Source organism: Bombus impatiens, unplaced genomic scaffold (assembly GCF_000188095.3).
Source record: "Bombus impatiens unplaced genomic scaffold, BIMP_2.2 scf_0064, whole genome shotgun sequence".
Taxonomy (NCBI): Eukaryota; Metazoa; Arthropoda; class Insecta; order Hymenoptera; family Apidae; genus Bombus; species Bombus impatiens.
Window position 1 is genome coordinate 1,821,421 of NT_176483.1, and position 26,711 is coordinate 1,848,131.

At 39.6% G+C, this 26,711-nt stretch overlaps 1 protein-coding gene across 4 annotated transcripts in view; it reads right to left on the reverse strand.

The window, feature by feature from the left end:
• LOC100744997 (1-phosphatidylinositol 4,5-bisphosphate phosphodiesterase epsilon-1) overlaps positions 1-26,711 on the reverse strand; it is a 128,171-nt gene that overhangs the window by 82,920 nt on the left and 18,540 nt on the right. For 3 of the 4 annotated variants that reach the window (XM_012394014.3, XM_012394013.3, XM_012394016.3), the window contains exon 2: positions 5,769-5,816. The exons of the other annotated variant lie outside the window; for it this stretch is intronic. The gene's annotated coding sequence lies outside the window, so the exon portion shown is untranslated. The remainder of the gene's footprint in view (positions 1-5,768; positions 5,817-26,711) is intronic. 4 annotated transcript variants of the gene reach the window in all.

Consider the following 26,711-nt stretch of genomic DNA (forward strand, 5'->3'; position numbering starts at 1 on the left):
GTATTTAAATGAACATGTTTGAACTTTTTCGCCCTTTAACGATAATAAATTTCAAGCCGTTAGACGATTACGTTTGAATACAAAATAGGGATCGATAAAAAACCGAAAAAATATTTTTTATTGGTTTTAGAAGCTCTCACTGCTCCGTCCACTTATCGTGTCCTGGCAAATTAATTTTCGATGATTTTTCGTTCGCGTCGTATGGACTCGGAATTAACAATTACAATTATCAATTTACGTATCACAATCATCGTATAAGATTTTTTAGGAATCTCGTTATTGGTACAAAAAATATCATAAAATGCGAAAGACCGTTTGTAAAGGTAGCGAGTAAGAAAACGAATAATCGATACTTGTAGGAATACGAAGCATCTTCTTCGGGAGAAAGGTATAGGCTCGTACAAGAAAAATAACTAGAAAAATCAGACGCGAAAGGACGTGGGTTGGTGGAGTTTCTTACGCTCTCCTCCGTGACCGCGAGGAAGAATGACTATCTCTCGCGGCTCACGGTTTCGAATCCCAACAGGGCAGCCGACCTGATTGCCTTTCTAGCCTCTTTCCTTTTGCACTTGCAATTCTCTGCCAACAACTTGGAAAATTGTCCGTCGAACACGTTGAAACTACCTACGATATTCCAGTACCGATTCGATCAACCATCGATCGGTCAGCGGGTGTTCGTTTTTCGGAAGAACAAACGTATGTTCGCGATACCGCTGATCGTTGCTGTTTTCCATCTTTTCGATATCTAGTAAGAACTAAATTGAACTACTCCGAATGAAGCGGAAGAACGGCTGAAATTACCAAACGGAATGTTTCTCGTCGCGGTAGTCGTCCCTTAAACCGATTCGTTCGTTTTCCACGTTCGTTTGCCCGTATTAAAGCTAGATTCGTAATACCGAGGAATATCGATTTCATTTCGCCGATATAACGTTACAACTTACCTCTAGATGACTTACGACTGGCAGCGTTTGCGTACAACGATCTTTCAGCCCTCACGAGCACACCATTTTCACACACCACTTTACGTCCTTCGACGATTCTATTCACCGGTATAAAAGCGTAAGGTTACGCGTAAACGAATTATTATTCAGCGGGACGAACGACTCTCGCGTCTTATTAAACGATCCATCGCTGAAAATTTTCAACAACCTGCGCGAACATCGCGTTCTTCGAGTACAAATAATTCAGTTTTTTCTTTTCTTCTAAAAATGCCTCGTCGCTTCCCAACGAGTAAGTAGATATATTTCAGCCGAGACAGCTGCTAAGTTGCTCCTCCAGAAAAAGAAAATTGATTAAAACGCTCCGAAACAGAAAATAATTTTATCCTCCCTTTATCCAAACGGCCGCTCGAGAATCGGAGAAAAATCGTTTCTTTTTATGAAATTTCCTTAGAACGGCAACTTATTGGAACGTTTGGGAAAATATGTATCAGCGAAGACGGACAGCTGGAGGACAGCTGCGAGGAAACGAAAAAACCTGGCATCCCTTTTCTTCCTTTCGCGTATAAATCACCATAAATTACGTAACAAATTACCTACATATAGAATCTGGCGATCCTGATCGCGAGACACGCGTCTTTGACACGAGACATCGCACGCGCGTTTCCTCCGACGATATCAAACGTACGTTTCTCTTCGCGAATATTCGGACATCTTCCAATTTCATGAAAAACTCGATAATCGACTCGAGCTATTGGCAATACGATCGATCGGTCGGAATCGTGGACGCGACACGCCGATTCGGCACAGCCATTTGATTCACCGGTGACGGAGAAGAAAGAATACGCTTTCCGGACAAGCCGATACAAAGTTCGCGTCGATGCTCCGACTTTAACGCTGCTCCCCTCTATTTCTTCTACGTCCAGGCGTTATTATTTAACGTCACAGACCGAGAATCGGAGTCAGTTCGTAACAGCGAAACACAGAAAACGGTAAAAGCACACGATTCCCTGACACTTGCGAAGAGCAACGCGGTAACTCGGATCGTAAAATATTCCACCGTTCGATGGTCACAGCGTCGTAATGGGCGAAACGGCGCTCTCGCGTCACGAGGTTGTCGCGAGAGCATTCGCAAAATTCGAGATCGATCAACGTAAAAAAGCACGGCACGACTCATCCAGCCAACATACGTATCCGTCTACTTTTAAAGATGGTTTCCTGGCTCTCGCGTAAGCTTCCAAGTATAAGCAAGTACATGCATACATACGTACGTACGTACGCGCGCGCCGCGTCCCAACTCGCACGAGTTTCAATGGATCCTGTTTTCCTCAAATTTTCCTTTCTTCGTATTTTCTCCGTATTTTCTTCGTATTTTCTTCGTATTTTCTTCCACCCTATCTTTATATCTCTTTACTTTCGTTCCTCTATTTTAAGTTCTTGTATAAACACGGCGATTTTTACTGCGCCCGATTCTTTCACCGCTACGCTAAATTACGCTTTCGAGTTCATAATCGCATGTTAATACACCGTTTTTATTATCGTCTTCGTCGACCTGTTTAGATCGTGGCATCAGTGTTAAAAATGGCGTTTTTGTTCCAGATATTTATAGCGCACGGTAAGATCTCATCTTCGTATCTCCTATTCTCTTTTCACTTTCCTTTCAATTTTAAACATCCATTCCATATTTGATTTTCGATATTTATGCAAATTCGTATTCCCTACGAATACGGAAAAGTGCGCAGACCTAAGCAGACATTTATTTTGTATTCGTTATTTTGCTCGTTAAATACAACCTTTCGATACGTTGAATATCTTTTTGTCCTTAAATAACGCGATAAAATCCATTATTCGATTTCTTGGCCGTTAAAAGTCGAATGGAATCATTAAGGAAAAATCTTTGAAAACTGAAACGCGGAATATTCGAGCTTATACTTGCAAAGATATTCGAGCGTAAGAGATAAGCCGTATAACACGAATATTCCTATTGCCCATTTTGCAACGTTCTTTCTGGAGATAGAACTAAAAAAACGTAAACGAGCGATTTTATATAACGTAAATTTTACGCTACAAAATTTTTACGTTATAAAAATCGTCGTATCGAACGAGCAAAGTACAAATACGCAGTACACGCAGATCGTAGATAATACGACGGCAGTATCGGTGCGTTTGATTTGTACGCGATAGCTATAATAAATCTATGGAATGTTCGATAACAGCGCATTCTGCGAATACCAGCAGGCGCAGCAAGACAAAATCTACGAATCAAAGCGACGCTTGCTTTCGAACAACGAAGAAAGAAGTTACCCGATTACTGTGGACCGAAGAACAATTTCTGTACAACACGGTGCGTATCGTTGATCCAGCGTTCAACGTTTTATTTATTTGCCAGCGATGCTATAAATTCCGTGGAACGTTACGAATATAATACGAGTTAATTAATTTTAATCAACAGTTTGAGGCAAAGAAACGACCAAAGCTTTATCGTTTGAATAGCTTTACGTCGTATCTCCTATTCGCTGTCGATGTATGCATCGAAACTTTTTTTCTCCGCGAACAATTTAATTTGCTTTAAACGTTTTCACGAGCTGATACGAAAGTTGGCGTTTGAGCAACCGATTCCAATCGTATAAAAGTATTCCGAACGAGTCGTTTATCGTCGGGTCGGTTAATTTACGAATTAAGTTGTAACATCGATGAGACGCTTTTAATTCGACGCACGAAGCAACGAGGGTTTAAATAGCAAATATATAAAGTGGTACAATATACGGTAAAGTATACCGTTACCATACCCTTTAATAAAAAATTTACGCTTGGAACCGTTTGCAAACTGACCGATTGTGAATTCGTACACTTTGATCAAATTCAAACGTCGTGGTCTGAAACCAGTTTCTACGCAAATATCTTATGAAATATGCGAAAAGTGACTTTTTGTAATTTCGAAGAGACGCTGTTAAGGAGCTATCGCGATAATTTAAATGCACCCGTGCCGAATATTCTAGACTGCCTCGCTTTCCCCTCGAGTCAAATTTACGACGCCGGTCGAAAGTGTAAGCGGATAAGTTTTATCGAAAAATTCATAAAAGTTTCGTGGACAATGCGATATTGGAACGAACGGCGAATATCCGAGTGGCGAGAACATAATAGCTGCCACAGTTATAAATAGCGTGCGCCTTTCATGACGCAGCTACGCAAAATTGAAACGAAAAGTGCACACTTGCAAATTGTTCGTTTCATGGCCTTAAATCGAAACGCAACAAACTTCGTACGCTCTTGTTTGCGTGGAAGCGTTTTCGAACGAAACTACTATGCCCAAACGAACAACATCCTACTATGATCGTTGTGCGATGAAACGTGTAGCGCGTGAAAAGGGAATTCGTCGTTATACAAACGTAACTCTGCTGCTAAAAGTTCCAACACTCGCTGAAAAGTAATAAAAAAAAAAGAACAAAAAACTATACGGTTGTCGCGTAAGGGTACCATAATGCATAGTATATCATATACCGCACACGATGTGACATCGACGACGTTATGCGTATAGCACGTACAGACGTACCGAACATGGTAGTACATCGTAAAAGAAAAGAAGAAACGATAAATAAGAGAAAAATGTTACTGAATCTTACGAATGTAAAGATCATTCGTATCTCATAACGGAGACGTCCAATGGATTTAAAAAAGAAGGAAAGAAAAAAATATACATAGTCGTCGAACGAGGTTCTTTCTTCTTCCTGGAAGTCGGCGCAACAACGCACAGAAAAATATGATATATCCAAGACACGGTACTCGTTATGATATTTAATAGGTGAGGTAAATTTTTGCTCCAGTTCTATCTCTTTCGTCGTATCCTTAATTAATAACGTCGTTTAATAAGAAAAAAGAGACCAGTCGTTGACGGTATACGGTAGAAATTCGACTTTGATTTTCTTCAGAAAACTAAGAAAATGTAAAAGATCGACAGACACGAGTTATAGGTTTGACGAGTGAATTTATTAACGAAGAATACCTTGCGTTAGTATATCGGAAATATCGGATGATGTGACGCGATAGCCATTCATAATTTCCGGCTGGGTCTGGGAAATTTCTGGTTCCTTCGATAGTATAGAGCGGGAATTCCGCTCGTACAGTTTGGAATTTCCCATTGTTTTTGATTCAATTCCATTAAACTCGGCGAAAAACCGCAAATTCGAAAATCGATCGTTGCGCGGCTTCGAGGCGAATGTTCGGGCATCCAGCTCGTTCCGTTTACTTGCGCAATTTCCTCCTATGATGCCGATCGTGAAATTTGCGGCCCCCGACAATTACGTTATTCCGCGAATTTTCGTCGATTGGCCGCCTAATTATCGACAACGACAGTTTCGAACGAAAACTTTTCCATAACCAAGCTAATGCCGTTATTTTGTTCCGTGTTTTCGACGCAGAAATTCGGCTTTTGTCTCTTCGATATCGACGCGCGACATCAAATTCCAAAGTTTACAGATAGTAGACACACGTTCTATTACTTTTTTGTTACACGTAAAAAACAGGCATACGATTTAGCCGTGCGCGGCAATCTTGTATTTACGAAGATTTTACTTGTGTATCGTCTTTGCGAGTCAAACAACCATCGATTCTATATATTCGATCGAACAAGTAATTCGATGAAAAACGTTCTTGATTCTCCGATAGTCGAGGAATAGGCCACAACGAGTCGTTGATATAGTAAAAGCGATTACTCGATTCCTCGTTCCTCGAGATCTCGATGGAACGTTTACTTTGAAACGACAACTATAATTGTCGACTAAGAGCGACGGTAAGATTTAACAAGATCGAAGAAAAAGAGTCGTTACTCACGTTAACATGTTCGTGCGCGACTGTAAATGACTCCAACTGCAACTGCAACTGCAACAGCAACAAAGATAAACGATTAATTCAAAGTCTTAAATATATCAACGCTATTGATTCGTGCATTATACGAGATACGTGCGGTATGCGATCTATTAGAAACAACGACGGCCCATTTTCTATCTTACGATAAATTACTAGATTCGCTTAACAGAGTCACAAATTTCCGAAAGTATCGTGCATTACGAAACAAAGATGGAAATTGGTTACAGGGAAAGTACGAAATCTACGAAGCGACGACGTGTAATTTTAATTCGGACGATAAATATACGTCGGCTGGTTGAAAAGTCGAAGCAACCGAGGCTCGTAAATTTCAGCTAATTGCTTGGCCAAGGTGTGGGGTTGGAGCGAATAGCCATGAAAATTGTGATCGATAAACAAGATAAATAAAATACCATGGACGAAGCGAAAGAAAATAGTAGAGTGAAAACGCCATTCTTTGAGATTAACAAATTATCGTGAATTTCGTCGAATATGTAATATTTGCGACAAGAACGTATGAAACTATGGTCTTTGCTCCGACTATTAGCTCAAAAATTTAATATCCGACCGATAAAAATCAAATTATCTTAATTTGTATGAAGAAAGGGGGATTGGAATTTTTGTACGATGAACTGAACGAAGCTTTAAAATAACGTTCTACGTTCTACGTACCTAATTCGTATTAAATCCGTATCAAACCGTACGAAATCCGATAAATCTTACATTTCGCTTTAATAAATCGCAAGTACGTGGATCTCGTATATGGAACGAACCCTCTAACTCGACCAAGTAAATACGAAACAAATGGTGGTCGTCAAACGCGATACTTTTAATTTTTCATTCTCCTTATTTCTGTGTTGGAAATACCGTTTAATTCGATTAATTTACACACTTGCGTTTATTTTGCGCAGGTGCTCTGTAATATGTAATTTACATTTTAATCGAATTCTTTACTTTTATCGATACAAGGGAAAATCGTAATTCGATCTGAAGCGACTTTTCGTTTTGTATTACGGAAAGGAACTGTGCAAACACAACGCTCGTCGCGCATCGAGAGAAATTGGCGAGCTACGAAAATATTTTAAATTCGCAGAAGCGGAAAACTGTGCGAAGAGTAAAATTCTATCTTTCGAACGGGATCGATGATCGATTTCTTTTGTCTTCGATATTGATTTCGGTATTTTCAGGTTTCAATGGTCCAATGTAGTTTTCCAGCGAATCGCCGAAAACGATAATGGGCGATTCTTAACTTCAATCTATATCGATCGTATCGATGGATAGTTGCGGTAACGAGCATTTTCAACATTCGCGCGTTAAAAAACAGGAACGATGGAAAATAATCGAACGTTTGAACGTTTTGTATCCGACTTAGTTTACGCGAAATAAGCTTACACGCGTGTGTGTCGCGCGGTAACGCGATATATTTAAGTATATATATATTTCGTTGAAACGATATTGCAGCATATTAAAATATTGATGACGCTTTAAAGTAATTAAGAGTACAACTACCGAGACGCGTCGAATGCTGTCACCTCGTTCTCAATTTTGCCAACAACTGGAAGAAAATAACGTTGAAATACGACATTAGGTAGACGATAAGAGGGCAAAAGTAAAAGTACAAGATCGAAAACTGTTCGTTTAATAACGGATCGAGTTTGATATATTCGACTTTTAAAGTCGGTGAAAGTCAAATTAAAAATTAAAAGGAGAAAAGCTTTTCTCTAATATCGGGCTATGCGTTTCGCGAATTGTTGCGAATCGTTGCTCGAGCGAATCGATTAGAAATGGAATTTCAATTATCGCGCACGCCGGTTGATAGCTAGATGGATTTGGAGGCTGCACTTTGCGAGAGAAAGTTTAAAGCAGTTCAAAGCGTCAAGACGCATTGTTCGATGCCATTAACCAGGAACCAGTTTAATTGATTTCTTAAATTAGCTTCGATATATAGATAGACGGATAGACAGCTTAAATCGTGGCAGTCGAGGAAAATGAACGTGGGTAGACGGCGCGTGGAAGAGGTAGCTGCAGGAACGTAGACGCGTTGGACGAAAAGGGCCGACAGAGAAAAAAACAGAGGAATTAACAGTAACGGAAAAAGAAAGCAAAGAAAGAACGAATTCGACGCGACGCGACGCGATGAGGCGGCATTGTTCAAGGAGAGAAAAACGGAAATGGGTTTAGCAGTTAAATATCGAATGGAATAGGGAAGCAATCGGTACGAAACGAAGCGGAATGACCTTATTGCTTAGGTGGGGTGCAATCTGCAATTGCTTTGGTTCGTTACTACAACTGGCTGCCGCTGATTTGCGGCTTTCAATTTCATCCGAGTAGTCCGCGCGTCGCATCTTACGCATCCGACGATAATTGTTACTCGTTTACCACATGCTCGTCACCGATATCGAATTCCGTATCGTACGTCGTAAGTATACTTTGTCTCCTAATTCACGCTACGAGATCATCGGAGAGAGGGCGCGAAATTGCACAACGCACAACCCGATAAAATCTAATTCGAAGTACGTAAAATCGAATAATTAAATTTACCCGTAAGAGATTCTTTTATCCGCGTTACGAGATTCGCAGTTTGTCGTACAGTTTGCCGTGCTATGGATAATCTTTAAGTTGTCTTTCAGGGCGAACCCTGTATCGAATCGTCTACAGGGAGAGCGTCTATCCGGCGCTGTCGGATGTACCGTGCAGCGCACAAGTGGCAGGACGACAGTTCTTTCTTTAGGCAAGAGATGCGCGAGGTGTCGAGCTCGAGTTACGATATCGGCGAAACGTTCGAGGACCTGTTCCTCTTGCCGTACACCCGCAAACCCCGAACAACGTCGAACGTAGCAACGTTAACTACGACGAATGCTAAATTCTCGCGTTAACGGCGCCGAACGTTGAGCGTGAGAATCCAAGTGGCGAAAGCCCGCCACTCTCTGCGTATGTACTTTCTTCACCGAACTTCGATGCTTATCGACAGTTTCGTAACACGTAGCTTCAATGGTCATTACAGAGATAAGCAGGCGGGCTTGTAACGCTAAGGGTTTATTAAAACTTAACAACTATACGATATATCGACTTATGTAAGCTTTTATAAGAACACGTTGCATCAGCAACATGGGAAAACCGAACTGCATCGAAGACAAGATCTCGTATATCGTACCTATGGTAATGCGAATAAAAAAATTAGCGCAATACGTACACCGAAAACGTAAAGATGTATCTACTCGATAAATTTCGAGCTTCTCGATAACCAAGATATTATTTATATTTAGATTCGGCGAATCACGAGACGAGCAGATACGAGAGTATCTAGAAATACGAGAAAATGATTTTCTATGACGTTTAAGATTCCAAAAGTTCAGACAGTTGCTCGACTATCGTAAAGTTATTCTATTTATGCTACTTGTTCGTGGTTACTCTAAAACTGAAATATACGTATTCCGAACTAAAAATAGTGGTCTGCAAGTTTTCGATTCTGGATGGAACATTCGCTATTTTCGAGACTTGGAGCAAACAAAAATTGTTTTTTTCATCGGTATATTAGTTTCACGATAGGAAGAAACATAGAAAAAACAAGTAAGATATTCGAGCTTTTGACCGGGTAACGTTTCAGATACAGACAGATACAAGAACGTTTCTCACGAAAGCGTTCCAACGTTTCTAAATACCTTTTACGAATATATCGCGCACGTTGTACCGTACGTTTTGAAATTTTCATTACAGCGTTAATGAAATATTTAGTACTCTATGTAGTTTACTTTGTCGAAACTAAAAGTACGCTGTTATCAACCGTCGAGGTTTAAGTATAGTATAGTCGAGATCCGCAGACTGGCAGCGTTACTTTGCGATTCGGGCTTCGAAGCCACGGGCCTGTGGGCGTATTTGTACAATTACGAAAACTGACCCGTCCATACCTCGATGCACCATCTGTGTACGATGGAAAGACTACGAGTCTGAGAGGCCCTTCAAATTGATTTAGAGCTAAACAATACTCGATGGTTTCGAGGGCTAAGAAAACCAAACGCTGGAGAAGACGTAGAGTTTTCCTAGAAGCGGGAATCGCTTCAACGTCGAAGACAAAGATGACGAGTGTCCACTCGTTCTTGCAAAATGACGTCTCACCCAGAACAACCAGACATGAATTTCGTACGACGAGTGAAACGTTTATATACGCGAATCAACGTACGAGAGCGCGTGTGCGAGACATGGGAAAAAGAGAAGCTCGCTAGAAAACGAATATTTCGAACCGAATCCGTGTAACCTCGGCCTTCTTTCGCGCGTATACGACACCTGTGTGATGGATACGGATTATACGTTCCTACATATGTATATGTAATTTGCCTTCGTACGAATTTCATTCGATATACGTATTCAATATACGTACGCCGGTATTCGATTTTAATACATAAACGTGTATCGTGACACGAGAAAAGAGATTCGTTATTACTATTGTGATAAATTATTCTGGCGAGAGCAAAACAACCAAGGAAAAAAGATTAATACGATTATTTATGTCGCTGCACGTACAGCGAATAATTATCCGTGTCTTTTATTCTTTGTATCTTACATATTTACTTATCAAGAGACTGTGGATTTTCACGTAAATTCGCAGGTTTATGGAGCGAGTTGGAAGAATGGAATCTAAGTAGAGATTCGTTTCAACTTCTAAATTTTCCATATTTTCGTAGATTATATACGTTCTATAGATTTTTGAGCACTTATCCATGAGCGCCATGAAAAATATATAGCTGACTATTCTCTAGGCAACTCGTGCACGCTTGTACGTACCTTCGAAGTGCAGTTAGATCCGTCTGCAGACATAAATTTATTTTTACTGCGGTGAAAATTCTGCAAATGATCGAGGGGAGCGAGAGCGCGTAAACTCGCGGCGACGTGGCGAGATTCGAAGTTTTGCAGCTTCTGCTGTCAGTGGAATCGAAAGGCATTTACATTTATAGCGACTTCCGTCGTAATGAAATCTCACCATCGCGCGAACGCGCGCAACTTTGCCGAAACCATTAAAAAAATATTGTCTTCGTGGAAAGGATTAATAACGAGACGTCGAATGCCACTTCTCGCGACAAAAACTTGTTAAATATTTCTGTATTTGCCGAATAGTCGTTTTTCCTATTTATCGTTTATTTACGTTTAACGGTCGATCGTTGATCGCGGTTAACGTTACGTCAACGTTACGTAATTGGCACGTTGATCGAGTAAAAGTTGAATATTCCGAATACGATTGTGACAATGAAACACCGATGAGATAATTTCGAGTTAAAAGCCTAAGCAGAACAAACGTTCGACGCGACACGACGAGCTAAATTCGTTACGATTTAATATGTGCTCGTATAAATTCTAATTTTACGCGAGACACGAGAATTTTAAACTCGTTTACGTCTGTCGATGCTCGATTACTGTTTTCACAGCAGCTAAGCAGCTATAAAATAGCGCTGCGACTCGTTGAAGGTACGCGAGAGTTACAATGAAATTTTACATACGATAATTAATAATTTTAATACTCGGAGCCCCGATCCGATATATCATCGGACGTCTGATAATCCCAGACGCGGGAACGTCCGCCTCGAGTTGCAAACATCGAAAGGATTTTTTCGCAAATGCGTCGAAACGTTCCTTCTTACGTCGTTTTATTTTTCATTCGTTTTCACCGCGAAAAATTCTCTTTCCTTCTATTATAATTCCGCGCATCCTTCCCTTTTTTCATCCGTCCTCTGGAATCCCAACCGAGATCGTTCGACCAGCGTTCGTTTCGTTTTCCGCCGTTTCTGTTTCGCGAATTCTCTCCCTTCCGACGTAAGCTATAGTCGTCCCAATGAAACGTTTATACGAAAATCGAGTTTCGTAGGAGCTGCCTCAGATACGAAGCTCTTCGGCAAAAACAACGTATACGTGTACGTGTTTAAAAAGCGAGGAGCACGGTGAGCAAGTCGGAGAGTACAATTTTGACAATAAAATACGGTACGTGACTCGACGATGAAATAATTCATTCGTATATAGCTGGGATGTAAAAAGTTAAAGAACGACGATACGTAAAAGGTATATTAAATTCAGAAATCTGTATTTAAACGTTTTGTTCTACTTTATTGCTTCGTTACTCGATGCTTTTTTTTTGTTATATTCTCGATTATACGAATAACACTTGATCTCCCTCTGTATCGTTATAATCTGATTTAACGCTTTAGACTTTTAGTCCGGTCATACTGGCCGGTCGTATCATTAAAGAGCATACTTCCGCAGAGTACCGTCTTACAATCCTCCCTTTTCGGCCAGAACTAATTTCTTCGATGATTCGCAAAAGGATCACGTTTCCGGTATCTTTCGTATTCCAAGAAAATGCGCGGGCGTCTGGCAATTTGAATTTCATACGCAGATTTATCCATAACGAGCATAACGGATCAGAAAGGCAAGGAACGTAGAAGGTAAACTGGAACGAGAAATGGATACGAACGTATAAAAGGAAGAAGATTCCGAAAGAAAAAACTGCATCTGCTCGTTTTACTTTACATTAGTAATTTGATAGTTTCGATTGGTCGATTCGTTTCAGATACCAGATTCAAGATTCATTAGCGATACTAATTTACATCGGTTAATTACCAAATGTCATCGACATCTCGTGCTTATCTATGAGTTTAAAGCGTTTTCGTTAATTGTTAACGACGGAATCCCTGATACTTTTGCTTTACTGTACTATGATTGACGAAAAAAAAAGAATAAAAAACATATTATTAATATTTAAAGTACAGGATCAGAAAGAATAAGAATAATAAAATAACGACGTAAGTGTTTGCGTAGAAACGACCCGAAATCCAATCATTGGAAAAGTTCAAACGCCTATCGATATCGATGGATGCTCTCGAAGCGAGTACAATCCAATCCGTGCATTTTCTCTCGCTAAAGCACGTAAGTATCGAGTTTGCGGAAACGAGAACGAGGAGAATTCGCGTAAGACATCTGACGATCTTAGACAATGACATGCTGTCTTGGAGTAGGTTGTCCGTGTACGAATATAATCGTGAATCCGACTTGGAGATTACGCTTGCTAAACCCGTGGATGCGCTTGACGCGGTTATTCGGTATAGCGAGACGCGTATACATGGCACGTCTTATCAGAACTCTGTTTCGATTGTTCGATAACAAACTTTACAACGAGGCATTTCTATAACTATTTATATTTCTTTGCATCGCGTGAAAATAACAATCCTCGGAACGTATTCAGCGAGACAAGGTAATAGGTTTAAGAGATACCGAAAGAGAAGTTGAAATATTTTGTAACTTCGTCTAAAGCAGAGAAATTATTAACGCGAAGTAAACATACCGTTACAAATTACTTAAAGCGTCTGTTTTATCATCAACCTTCGTTGTTGATCTAACTTTGCACCTCATCGAGCCCTATATTATTAAACTCGACATATGCGTTAATTTATCCACTCGACGAAACAGAAAATTACGTAAATCGTCGTTATTGCGTTATCTATCGTGTTGGATAACGTTCTCTTAATTTTTATATCATCTATTTTCCTAGGCTTTTTTCAACGTTTTATTTACAATTTTTGCGCTAATTACGCGAAAATACTTTCAATCGTCCGAATGGCGTTGAAATACAAGCACTGTACAGTTTATCTTATCGTACCGTTTATATAAAACAGGCACGAACGGGTGTCTATAAGACGCATTAAATCATTTACATTTTCGTATCTTTAGCTATATATGTAGGTATATGTTTCAAAGATTAAACGCAAAGATACAAAGGGACGGTAAACGTTGGAAAAACTGCACCAATCGGACCACGACGTTTCGCTTCATCCGCCACGTTTCTCTAATTTATTTCCAACCAATTTTTACCTTCGCCCCGTATTCGGTCAGATCTCGGAAGAGCAGAAAACTAAAGTGGCGCGCGAGTAGCTAAATACGTGTTTCTAGCATTAGGAAGATCGTTTTCGTTGAAAACGTTCATTTTCAAAGGAATTACGCGCGTTACTTCGGAACGAGGCGGTACTTTCTACTAAAGCCGTAGAACGATAATAAATAAAAATATAGGAAGACGACAAGACGATAAACGAGTTGTATCTTCTGTAGCGAGATTACAAACGTAATAACTCTTGGTGTACGCGAATAATAATATTTTTGCAAACCAAAGGTAGATAAACAAAATCATATATTTTCCAATCCACCTCTTTAAACGTTTACTATCTCGAAAATAACAGCTGTACGTAAAGTTACTGCTACTTTACGGTAAACGCTGTACAATTATCGTTATCAATCACTCGCGGAACGCTGAACATCTCAGCGGAACCCGTGGAACCATAAATCAAAAAGATCGAGATCTTTGAAGCTCGCGAAGGCAAATTAATTGGATTTCTTTGTTCTCTCTATTCTTTGTGAAAAATTCTACTCGAATATCGTGAATGTGAAATATAGGTTAATCAGAGGTCGGTTTTACCAAGAAACGAACGCGCAAGAAAAGATTCGAAGGAAAGAAACGATTCTTCGCTACGTAAAACTGCAAATGGATAAATATAAGAGAAAATATCGTAGCGTGTAATTTGTTACGATCGAATTGTACGAATAACAGATACGTCGATTCGTTGGTAAAGTCAGGAAATGATTTTATTCGAAACACGTGGACAGCGAAGGAAGGCAAAGACTATTTAGGACACAAACGAACTAAAGATCGTGCTTTTAACGATTTAAATAATACGCGAATCGTTCGTGTTGCGTAAATATTAAAGCGAAACCTTCCACGTGTTAAATCATTTAGGAGGCAAGCTTTGGAAACAAGCTTTGTTTATGTTTTTGAAAGAACAATATTTGATGAAATTATGACATATAATAATCGTAGAGTGATATTTGTTTATGCTAAAAATTCTTTAAAAGCTTTCATCGTATTTCAAACACGGGGAATAATTTCAATTTCTCGAAAGTAAATACTTTTGACGCTATATCAGATCCACGTAGACGAGCTTTGTACGAATATTGTCATTTTATGATATTTGGAACATTCATGTAGGAATATTTGTCGCGCGCGTTATAAACGGACTATGGTACGAGAATAATTAAAAAATTTCGAAATAATTTAACAACCCATTTGAAACAACGAAGCAAGAAAGTAAACGTGTATGTGAAATTTAAACTTCGTGCTTCGTCTTTCTTTTTAAGTTCGCGCGTGTCGTGATACTTATGCACGTATATCGTGATATCCTTGCTTCAAATTTCCCTTCGACTACGTACATACTTCGAGCTTGGCGAACCCAAGGTTCCGAAAAATTAAATATTTATCGATATTTATACCGATTATCGACTAAACTTTGATCGGCCTCGACAAACGCTACTCGATAAATTATAATATATTCGAAGCATGGACATTTGTGAAATAGAGAATTTCTCAAATTCTAGAATATAGATATTCTATACATATTCGATCAATCTTATTTTACATCTAAATGAACGTTTTCCTTCGATTTATCCAAAACGTTGAAGAATCCCGCGGTCTCCTATGTCTCTTTCGAATTCACGCATCGTCTTTGTTAAGTCACAAAGGTGCAGTAGCAGCGCATTTCCATTCTTATTACATTTTGCAATTTCTCGTCTCCATAATTAAATGTCGTCTCGCGCATCAAGATCAAGACGTTCGTTTCAAGCTTGGTACGGCACTTAAGCGCTTCCCTGCATCTGACATCGACCTGCTTACACATTACACATACTCTCCATCTCGCTGTTCCGTCACTCGCGCGCTTGCTCCGCTAATTATCATATTGAAAATTGCTTCCAGTAATTTCCAGTTTCGTCTTTTTTATTTATTTGCCAATTCGCACCGAATCGTTGCTACGTTTTGGAAGCTTCCAAGGCTCGTTAACTGATTTGATTCTTACGTTCGATGGAATTTTTATTTGACCATTGCGTTTTATTATTCTTTGCTTCGAACGAATTTTACTGTTTTCTTTGGGTAGTCGGTTAACGTAATTTTTAAAGGAGGCAAAACATGTCGCGTATTTATACGTATACTCGCGTATATACAAATAGACAGGCATTTGTATCTGTGCAAGCAGAAATAAATCTCCATTAAGGGTTCAAATGCTCGCTCGAAAAAAGAAACGGTCATTTTCAAACGCAAAATATAACAAACAGTTCAACGAAATATAACAACGGATTCGTATTGTTATAAATTTCAATTATCTACGATAACGCAATAAAAAATTTTAAACGATCTTCTTTTTTTATCGCTGTAGGTTTCGCATCGGCGAAGAAACGGCGAACATTTTGAAACGGTGCGCTAACGACTCGCGATTACATCGATCTTAAACCTACCGTTGTCTCGTGGCGACTGTGAATCCTCGATCGATCCCTTTGTATTACGGGTGTTTATCGCGCGTAACTTTTAAATGAAGTTTTATCGTTAAATGGCCCACGTTTACACGTATAACATCGTTCGCTCGATTACATTCGTGGAATACACTGACGAAGTTTAGTCGTTAAACCCTGAGACACTCTGTATATCTAATCACAGAGTTTGCTGTTCGAGAACAGAATGCGACAGTCCGCGCAGATAGTCCGGCCGGATTAACTTTTTTTCAGGAACAAATTAACGGCAGAAGCGTTTTTTGCAGAATCTGATTATCTTATTTTCAGCCGCTAAATAACGTCGAACGAGAAAACAGACGTTATCCGTCTTTCCTTTTTTCGAGTAACTCCAAATTGAAAGAATAAAATTGTCTTTCTACGTGCCGTGGTCGCCGAGATAGCGTGACTTTTTCCATTAGTTACAATTTCCTCGCGGTCTCTCGACGTTCTCCGACCGTCCGCTGCGAAAGAGGTGCGACGCTTTATAAAAGTTTTTCCATTCTTTCTGCGTGTACAATCGATACGACGTACGAAAAATCTACATACGCATAACGAATAGCAAAACGATGCCTGTCGCGTCTCGAAATTCTTAACGGTTTAACGTTGGCAGTTTTTCGAAGGCGATCGATCCTAGAGAAATCGATAGAAACGAATTCCATCGAGGTAGGATGAAAAACGCGAAAGTTATCGCATTTTACAATCAAGCAAAAACGATTAACGCTGTGCGCAATGCGAAATTTGGCACGCTTTTCTGCTACGACTAGTACTTGCTTAAAGTTATCGACGATTTAAAAAAACCGGATTCCATCTCGCTTTTTACTTTTCTTAAATTTCATTAGCTACAATTTTCTACTAAAAATTTCTTCCACGTATGACCGATAGTCTCTAAGAGATATAAAGCGAAATGTAAAAAAAGGTTGCGTTTTAATCGATATTTCGTTTACGACGCGGCGGAGGAAAATTGTTTCAAAGTCTTATTATATTATACGCTTATTCTGTTCGAAATATCCTTTTTTTTCAGGCTTAATTCGATCGGATTAAGAACAAAGCGCGTATCTCGAGTCGGTGCTGGTAACCAATAAGCCGATAATTTCGAGCGAACGTGTAAAAAAAGTCCGCGAAGCGATTATACGCGACCGAGGTGAAAACTAACAACGACTGGCCTTGTTCGTAACGTTCGGCGTTCAATTTTGAGGAATAAGCCGGGCAATTCGTTGATTCGAGAGAAGATGCAAATGCGGCTTGTACAACGCGAGCGTTCACGGATTAATCCAGATACTCGTTGTGCTTTTTCTTTTTTACGATCTCGCGATATGGAAAATGCGATGCACGTACGTATTCGAGATCTGCACATGACAAGCGTTTCAAACGCACATATGCGGATATCGAGCGAGCCGACGCGCCGCGTCAACAGAAGTAAAGAAAGAAGAGAACGAGAGAGAGAGAGAGAGACAACGACGCTTGGAAATACTCGTTGCTAGTCAAAAGATCTTTCCCCGTCTTTCTTTTCTTAAACTGCATTAAATAATACGGATAAATAAATTACTTTCAACGATCCGTTTTTTAACGATAGCCTTATCGTTGATGGGAAATTTATTTATCGCGAGCCACGAAATTCGAAATGGATAAAGTGGACGAACGTTTTATAATATCGTTGTGCGAGCCATTTTCACGCATGTACTTTAATACGCGATCGCACTATTCGGTTCGGCGTTGGCGATGCGATAAATATTCCTCGATAAAGCAACTTTGATAACGTATACGTATTTATCTTATAATTATCGTAAGGATAGAGCGAAGCTGGCATCGTCAACACGCGCACGTATACATATTCATGCGAATAATTATTTGACAGACTCGTAGCTTGATGCACACGGACAGCGATGCTTGCTCACGTACCCGTAAGGCTCGTGTGCTTCGAACAGAGTTACCGTATCAGAAGTCTGACATAACGCAATTTGTTCTACTTGGCTGCCGAAGACGCCTTCCGTTCGAACCGAGTAACGTTATATTTCTTATTTCACCGTCGCCGGAAACTTTTTCCTACTTTCTCGTCCATCTTTACATCATAGTACAATTATAGTCGATATAGCCAATTTGAAATTTCACCGACGAAACGTGTTATCGCGCGCGGATGAATTCCACGATTTCGTTTCTTATACTTTTAGAAGAACGATCGCTTCCAACCATTTCACTCGTCCGATTTTCGCCAATTTCTCTCGTGCTTGCATCGTAATTTAGTTTGATCGCATTTGCCTTCCGATTCCAACCTAGAACGTTCGTTTCGCGTATTCGTCTCGTTTAAACCAAGCCAACCAGAGTACTTGCAAAGAGTTTAGCGTTAAAATTTTTATGATTTTGACAAACTTTAAGATTTCTGATTTTGCGAGCCATCCACCATTTTATTAAAATACATGTATATAAACTGGAAGCGTTTTGGTCACGTTTTGCGATCGCACCTTCGCGTAAAACGTGGCAAAATATAATAAAAGTGAAAAAACAAAATAAAGCGAAATCTATTTTGAAAAAACATAAGCGCGTCGTTTATTTTATTTACGCGAATAGTCAGCCTTTTGGGGGATGTTGTCTATTTATAAAAAGACACCTTAGGATATTCAGCTTATAAACGTTAGTATAATTCGGTAAACAACCGTTTATCTTGCGATATTTTCATTTGAACGGTACTTTATTCTTTTTCACGTCGTAACTCCTTCGTTCGTCACTTTTGCCGTATTCTTAACGAGATTTCGCTTCAACCAACCAACAACGCGGTGAGCAGTTCATCGAAACGGAAACAAAAACAGAAGCAATCGCGTTGCCTGCGTTATTCGAGTTTTTCGATAAGCAGAATAAGAATACGCGAAAATAACACTTTATTTGCCGTATTTAATGAACTAAAAGAATTGCGACGTATAGGTAAATTCCAGAAATACGTTTCGCGTTTCGTTGAAATTGTTTCGACAGACTGTAAAAGAGATACCTCGGCTCTGCTTTTCGGAGTTGTTGTTTTAATCGATCAACTACGAGATACGTACGAATACTTGGTGCTTCTATTTTGTTTGCCTTTCGCATGTCCTCTTCCGTTTCTAATATCGCTTTCCTATTCTGCGTTTCGTCGCATCCAATAATGTATACGTGTGTATCGTCTCTCCTTGCGTACGTATATCTTCCCAATAACGATAGTACGTGAATCAAAAACATTAAACCACCCTGTTAATTTCTAACATTGCCGTAACTTCGTTATCAAACGCATCGAACTTTCGCGATATTTAACAGAATTTTTGAACGCCAAACCTTATCCGACTTAAACCTTATTGTAAGTTGATCGCACGATATTTGTAGTAAAACCGCTATAAATAAAAACTTCCATGTACATATGTAAATATTTAATAGCAGATACGTATACGTATACATTTTTACAGTAATATTTTACTATACTTGAACGTTTTACGAGCATCGATCTCAGCTAGGAAAATTTCGAACACTAGTCGAACGCAGGAAAATCCAACTAACGCTTTCGCAACTAATTTAAGTATAAACGGCTTTCTTATCGTTTTAACTTCCACGAAACTTTAAAGTTTAAAGTCTAGAACTTAAGAGAACGAATAGTTTCCGTAGGAACAATGTCTTGCTTGTTTGAAAAATGAGGGACTTAACATTTCCGCGTAAGGATATTTTACAGTTAAATCGAACGACTATTAAGGATTTTACGCAAACACGAGGACACAGTTCGTTTCGTCCGAAACCGTTCGAAAATAATTCTCGCGTTTCCCTCGTTCGTAATATAGCATATATTATAATACGCGATTCAGCATATATTATAATACGCGACTGAATCAGATTTATCTCGTTTTTTCGCTAATGTAAGTTCACGGTTTAGCATATCCTGTATAGTAACATTTTTATCGACGAGCGAAATATAAACGTCGTTGATATAATTAAATTTCTAACGAGTTAGAAACCAGTTAGAAGGAAGAAAATTGTCATTTTACTCTTTCCATTTACTTCTTCGCGTGGAATTGATCGACGATCGTCGATGTCAATCCTGTACGCGCAAATTACGTAAATTGCAAATGGAACGTCGTTGCTTGATCGCGTTTGGAACGGCAAAACTTCCACCTGTATCCCGGTGTATTAGTTTTATCACGGTGCATTTATCCAGAAAATCAATGCCAAACTACGCTGCTTTTGGTGGCATAATCGAGAACGCGATTCGAAATACGCTTGCTATACGTGCATCTTAATGCTCGTAGATACACATAGCTGCGGATGTACCGAGGGGATGTACCGAGGTCGTATAATCAATCGAGCCGAAAACTACGAATGTCCCGGTCGTCGAAACATCAAATTGAAAGGGGTCGAGGGCCGAAATAAAGAATTCGAGTGTCGTTCAGACGTAAGATATCTTTTAAACGAGTTCTTTCAAGTACGATATTAAAAATATCGTACAGAATTTAACGATCGTCGAAAAGTTTCATTTTTCATGCCTTACAGCGTGTTTCCGCAAAGTTTCGTCTTTAACGCCGATGGCGTAAGTACAGATATTTCTGTAACGAAATCTGCACGAAAGGCGAAACTTCTCGTTCGATAGTACGCAGTTTACGCGACGTTTTTCAATGGTCCTACGTGCTTCCCTAGCGAAGGTTACGTGGAATCTAAAAGTATTTGATTTTATTCTTTGGCTCGAACCGCGGCATCGCGACAATCCACGCAAACACGTGGCAGACGCGCACATGGTTGGAAAATTTCAAATTAACGCCTTTGATTATCTTAATTGAGAATCGTGGAATAGAGCATCCTTGAATTTTCTTCGATATCTTTGCATTTCAAGTATAGAAAAATATTCGTCGACCTTTTGTATCGTTTGTCAATATTTCCGTTATATTCAGAGCACACGGTTGATGCTATACGATCCTATAGATAAAGGCCAAGGTAAAATTCAGTCGTGTGCACGTGCTCGGTAGTTTCTCGCAACCAATTTTCTAAAAAACGAGATTCCCAATAGAGGAACCTCGCTTTATGTTTTCGATTTATTTTTGTTCGAGAATCGGTCTACGTAGCTATAAAAAACATTTGTTTCGTATACATCTCGATATAGTACACGCGCTATCGACCGCGTCTTATCGTAATTAAGATTCTATTTAGAATTTATCAATACGATCTACGTATAATCGGACTTGTTAAAGTCGTTCGTTCCAAAGTCGGATTTGCTTTATTTAACGCGACTCGATTCGAACGAAGCGTTCGGTATAGAATTACCAAGGTAAGTAGGATACCAAGTAAATAATTAATATTTTATTGACCATTTCCAATGTACTTCCCCTGCAGTTGCTTATCGTGCCAACAACTTATGCATAATTTATATCTTCGTCCTACTTATGCATAAAGTAGAAGCATCGAATGCAGGCAACGTAAATCCCAGCTATTGCTCCGCCGCGGAGTCGAATGAAACGCATTGGACGTAATCGAATGAAAGTTTAAGCTGACGGTTCAAGTACTTTCATTCTGCATCGGAAATTATTTCGAGAGGACCGACGATGATTTCTCTTTCGGCGATATTTTCGAAGAGCCGCGTTTTCAGGCTTGAAAACTCGAGCGTCGCGACTCTTTTAATCTCGCGAAGAGAGCGCGGCCAGAAGTGGAAGCACGCTTTTTAAACGAATTATCTCGGGACTTTAAATTCATCGAGCTATTTGAAAAAAGTACACGACCCATCTCCTGCGCCCGATCCAAACGAATAAGTCGAAAGAAATTACAAAGTGGCGATTACGTTCGCGAAAAAACGTTCAAAGGTGACGTATATTCGAGTTTCCGATACAAAATACAACGAGTACACGACGAATACGAACGAAAGAATCGAACGACTATTTTTGCCGCGTTCTCGGAGCATTCGGACGCGAAGACGAATCGTGAAACGGCGAACGAACGCTCTTTCGCGCTGTCGTTCCACCGAATTTCACTAAAACGGGGCAAGACGACTCTGGAGCAGCTCGAATCGGCGTATACCATCGTTGATTTATGGGCAATTTCGAGAAACAGGCAACTCCGACTTGAGTAGCTGGAAGTCGGATGCGCGGAACGTCGAATATCGTAGCTAAGAGATTAGAAAGGTGGCAGTTGCGAGTCAATGGAAAGTCCAGGTCCGAGAGGAAACTGTCCTCGAATCGCTCCTATCCCTTGTCGAGACTTTACGGCACATCTGTCGTTTACCGAGGGTGTAGATAACGAGTCTCGCCAGGTCGTGTCGTAAAATGAAACCATCGATCGCGTCAATTTCGAAAAAATCTATAGTATCTTCAAAGGGACGTATTAACTCGTAAAGCTCGTAAAGCCAACAGATGCAGTGGAATTTGCGATTAACTTTCGAATCGCATCTAAATTAACTCGAGCCTCTTTGGAAAAACACGATCGACGGATCTACGGGCTTTATGGCTCTGCTACCTACGCGCCATAAGCCAAACTAATCCGTAGGTACTCTAAACTTACATTCGCATCTCCTTTTCGATGAAAATCGTCGACCTACCGATAAATAAATCCGTCAACCGGTCAACGAATCCTAAAACTAGGAAATATATTTTTCTCGCAACACGTTTAACGATTTTACGACGATTGTCATTTTTATCGGCGTAACGCGTTTTATCTGATCGAAGACAGAGCTAATTTGAATCATAATTGAATTGGTCCCGAATAACAGCAAGGAAAAATCAAAATAAATTGATTTATAGCGATATTTATAGGAGGAACCGTTGTCGTTGGCATTCACAAATATACATATAGCTGTTTCATTGGATTAACCAGTTTAATAGGTAAAACTAGTTTCGATAAATGCAGTCGGTAGTTTAGATGTTGGAAGATCAAGGATGAAGCGGTCGATATCGAACTTGGCTTTCGCGATGTAATCGAAACTTTCGGTACGAAACTGTAAGTAGCAAGTAATTTATCAGCAACGTACGTAGAACAGCTTACGCCACACGCGTAATAATCCAAATTTACATAATAGCTAGAACGTGAGTTTCATCGTTTGCGATTGATAAATGTGTGCTATACATATGTATATATATATATATACATATACATAAATAGGTATAATGAAAACGATGAAACATTCTCAGAAATTTCTCTAGCGAAATGAAACGATAACACGCGCATACGCGTCGTTTTGTGTTTTATTTCACTGTACTTCGTGTTTTGTTTATTTCGTACTTCCAAGTAAATATTACTTTCTATTCATTTTACTCGTATAAAAGCGTATTAACTTTTTGGTGCTCCGGATACGCTGAATACGAGCATTTCGTTATATCGTTATTTCGTATACATTAACATAGAATACGTAAACATAGAAACGTAAAAAATACATACTTTCAAGGTACAAATTTAGTTTTAATAAAATCGAGAGGTTAACGTCAGCGAAGCCATCGAACGTTTTGGGATACGATCAGATCGAATCCCATAGATATAGAAATAAATATTTTTAGGATTCACCAGCCATCGTTTTTGGCATAACGTTCTTTTCTCATTTTTAGTCTTAGAATATGCTAGCGTTTCGTGGGAAACTCCGCAGGTATTTTACGTTGTACGATCGTTGTACCAAGCGTAGACGAATTTTTCCATTAAAGTTCGGAAATACCTTTTGTCATATTCGAATCACCGAAAGGCATCTGTCGATATCGTGGATAGCTCAATTTGTTAGTGCAGCAGTCCGGCAAAAGAAAACTCGGATTCCAATCTCGAACTTATATAGATTACGTGGTCCGACTTCCTTCCTTTCGAGTTTTCAAAAGTATTAGCTCGCGGTATATGAAACGTTTCTGTCGAGTTTTAATTTCACCGGCTAATACCGTTCGTTAAATTTTATCTTACCGCAACGTTACGATTGCACGGCGTGGATTACTTTCTCTTTGGGGTTGTGAATTGCCAGTTAGATAACCAGATTCGTGCACGATTCTTTCGCACGGAGTTTTCTCGGGTAATTCGCCAGTATGTTATTATTGGGCAACGATCGAAAGACGAACGGATCGCTTCTCTTCGTCGAGAGACGCGATTCGATCACGAATTTACGAGAAAGAAGATTTCCAATTATCTCGTTCCTTGTTGCAGTTACGGCTGCGTATAGCGTCGATCATCGTAACGCGATGAAACTGATTTTTAAAAACGATATGCGACAACCTGGTACGCGATACAACGCAGCCTGATCGTCCGTGGTTGCGTACTTTCTTTGTCCCTTGAAAAGCTTTTTATCCTCGGATCTTTTGATTTTATAATCTTCAATTTCTCGCTATTTTGTTTGGCCGCTCGATGTCGTACTAATTTTATCATTACACGTACAAAGGAGATCCTTCTTTTGCCGATATAAAGGCTACCGACTGGCTATCTCGAACAGATAAATCCGTGAATTGTAATTTCGCTGTAAAAAGATACGCGCGAAAAGATACCATTTTGAGCAGGATTTACGTTTATAATTTGTCGATCTCGGGAAAGACTATCGAGCATCGCTTCTAGACGTTAATTTACCATTAATTGGAAAATTCGCTAACGTTCGTTTACCGTTATCAGAAATCTATCAAAGTGCGGCGGTATTTGTTGGGCCGATCGTCGAACGTTGCTTGCAACGACTGACAATAATTCGACCGACTGTTTTATAAAAATCGGTGTCTCGATCGACCGTTTACCCTGAGAATCATTACGATCGCTAAAGTTTGTAAAATATGTTTGTAATATGTTGGTGATTACATTCACCGATACCGCACACCGAACATAGATATGCAAGTAGATCTCTAATTCGGAGAGCAAACCTCGATAACTAATTTGGTTCTCTCCGAAACCGGTTCAATAGCGATCGCTGCATTATAATCTGTCTGTAGATCTAACGATTTCGCTATACGGACCGCAGCTCTCGAATGTGGCTTTACGTTTCCACTACGTTTCGATTATAGTTGTACGTCATAAATTACAAATTAACTGACGACCGATAGTTTCATGGAAAACAGAGTCGAATGGCACGCCGATGCTCTTTGACCGAATACTCGACACCATCGATCAGAGGTTCCTTGACCGAAAAGCATTCTCTCCTCGATACAACCTTTTGCTTACTTCGAAGTTGATAAATCGACGATGATAAATTCAAAGAGGAACCACGAAGAGTCGCTGAATTAAATATACAAAATGACGTAAGCTTCGTCCACGTGTATTGTAGTAACGAAAGACTGGTCAGAACGAAAAGGTAAAAGTTTGCGTTCGTTTTACTCTAATACTATATCAAATATCGCGATCGTCGATGACCGTGACACGACTGTGACGAAGTTTACAGGATGTTTCCCAAGAGAAGCTACTTTATGACAAAATTGTTGCACGAACCAGCGGTAGCTAACTATGTACGATCGCCCGGCCAACCAGTCTACCGCGAACCACTTTGCAATTTCCTTCTACAATAATTTATAGAGACGAGTAGCCGTACCGCTGTATGCGTTAAAAAAATCTATCCACGATTATTATCGATAACGTTGACCGATCGAAGCCATGTTCGCGCGTCAACTTCGCTTGTCCACACCTAGCGTCTCGATATCGCTACTACCTTGTACCAGCAAACGTACAAATAAAATAAATATAAGAAATAAAATTCCATTTTGCAAGTGCAACGAATAATCGTGATATACGTGTATCGTTACTAGCACGGTGAAAAGTATCTGGCACACAGTTAGATACTGATACTTATACGCAACTTCCAATTTGAAACTTTCTTTTGACCACAACCGGTCAACAACGGTGGTTTTTCGGTTCGTTACCAACTCCATCACCCACGTAACTAACGTGGACGTAGCATAAAGTCGTTCCGCTTCTATATTTATTACGCGACTCGCAGAATTTTGCGGCGTGTTTTTGCTTTTTCAGCAGTAGAAAGGCGTAACGCGTGCAACAAAGTTGTTCTTTGTTTTTTTAAACGTTTTAAAACCGTACGACAAACACCAGGGTTCGCCGATCGCGATAAATCGTTGAAAATGATTGCCGAAACGAAACTTTTAAAACGATACGTAACATTTGCGAGCGCGAAGGAAAAACCCGACTCGGAAAAACCATGTTACACCATCGAATGGGAGAAAAAGGCGGGACGACTTAATGTATAAGAGTGTATAAATTGGGGAAACTAAGTTCACAAGATACATATATAAACGATTCTTTCGCGATAAATTATTCCTAGATATCGATTTTCAGCGAAAAAAAAAAACAAAATAACATTCACGGATATACGCATGATTTTTTTCATATAATTTATATCTTTGTATCTTTACATCTTGCAAGCACATGCAATTATAATAGGTACGATCGCATATACCGTATCAAATACAATAGTTTAGGAGACATAAAATGTTAAATAATCCGACTCGATGTTTCCACGTTAATCCTCTGATAACGTAACAAAGAAACGTAATTAGGTGGCAAGATTTCTCGCGTATGTGGTAGCAGATACAGAAAGTACGCGCACTTGACTCTTCGTAGAAAATAAAGCTCTGCTATAGTATCCGGATCGCAAAATATTCGGCTAGAACGACGCTCTTTGGGGGG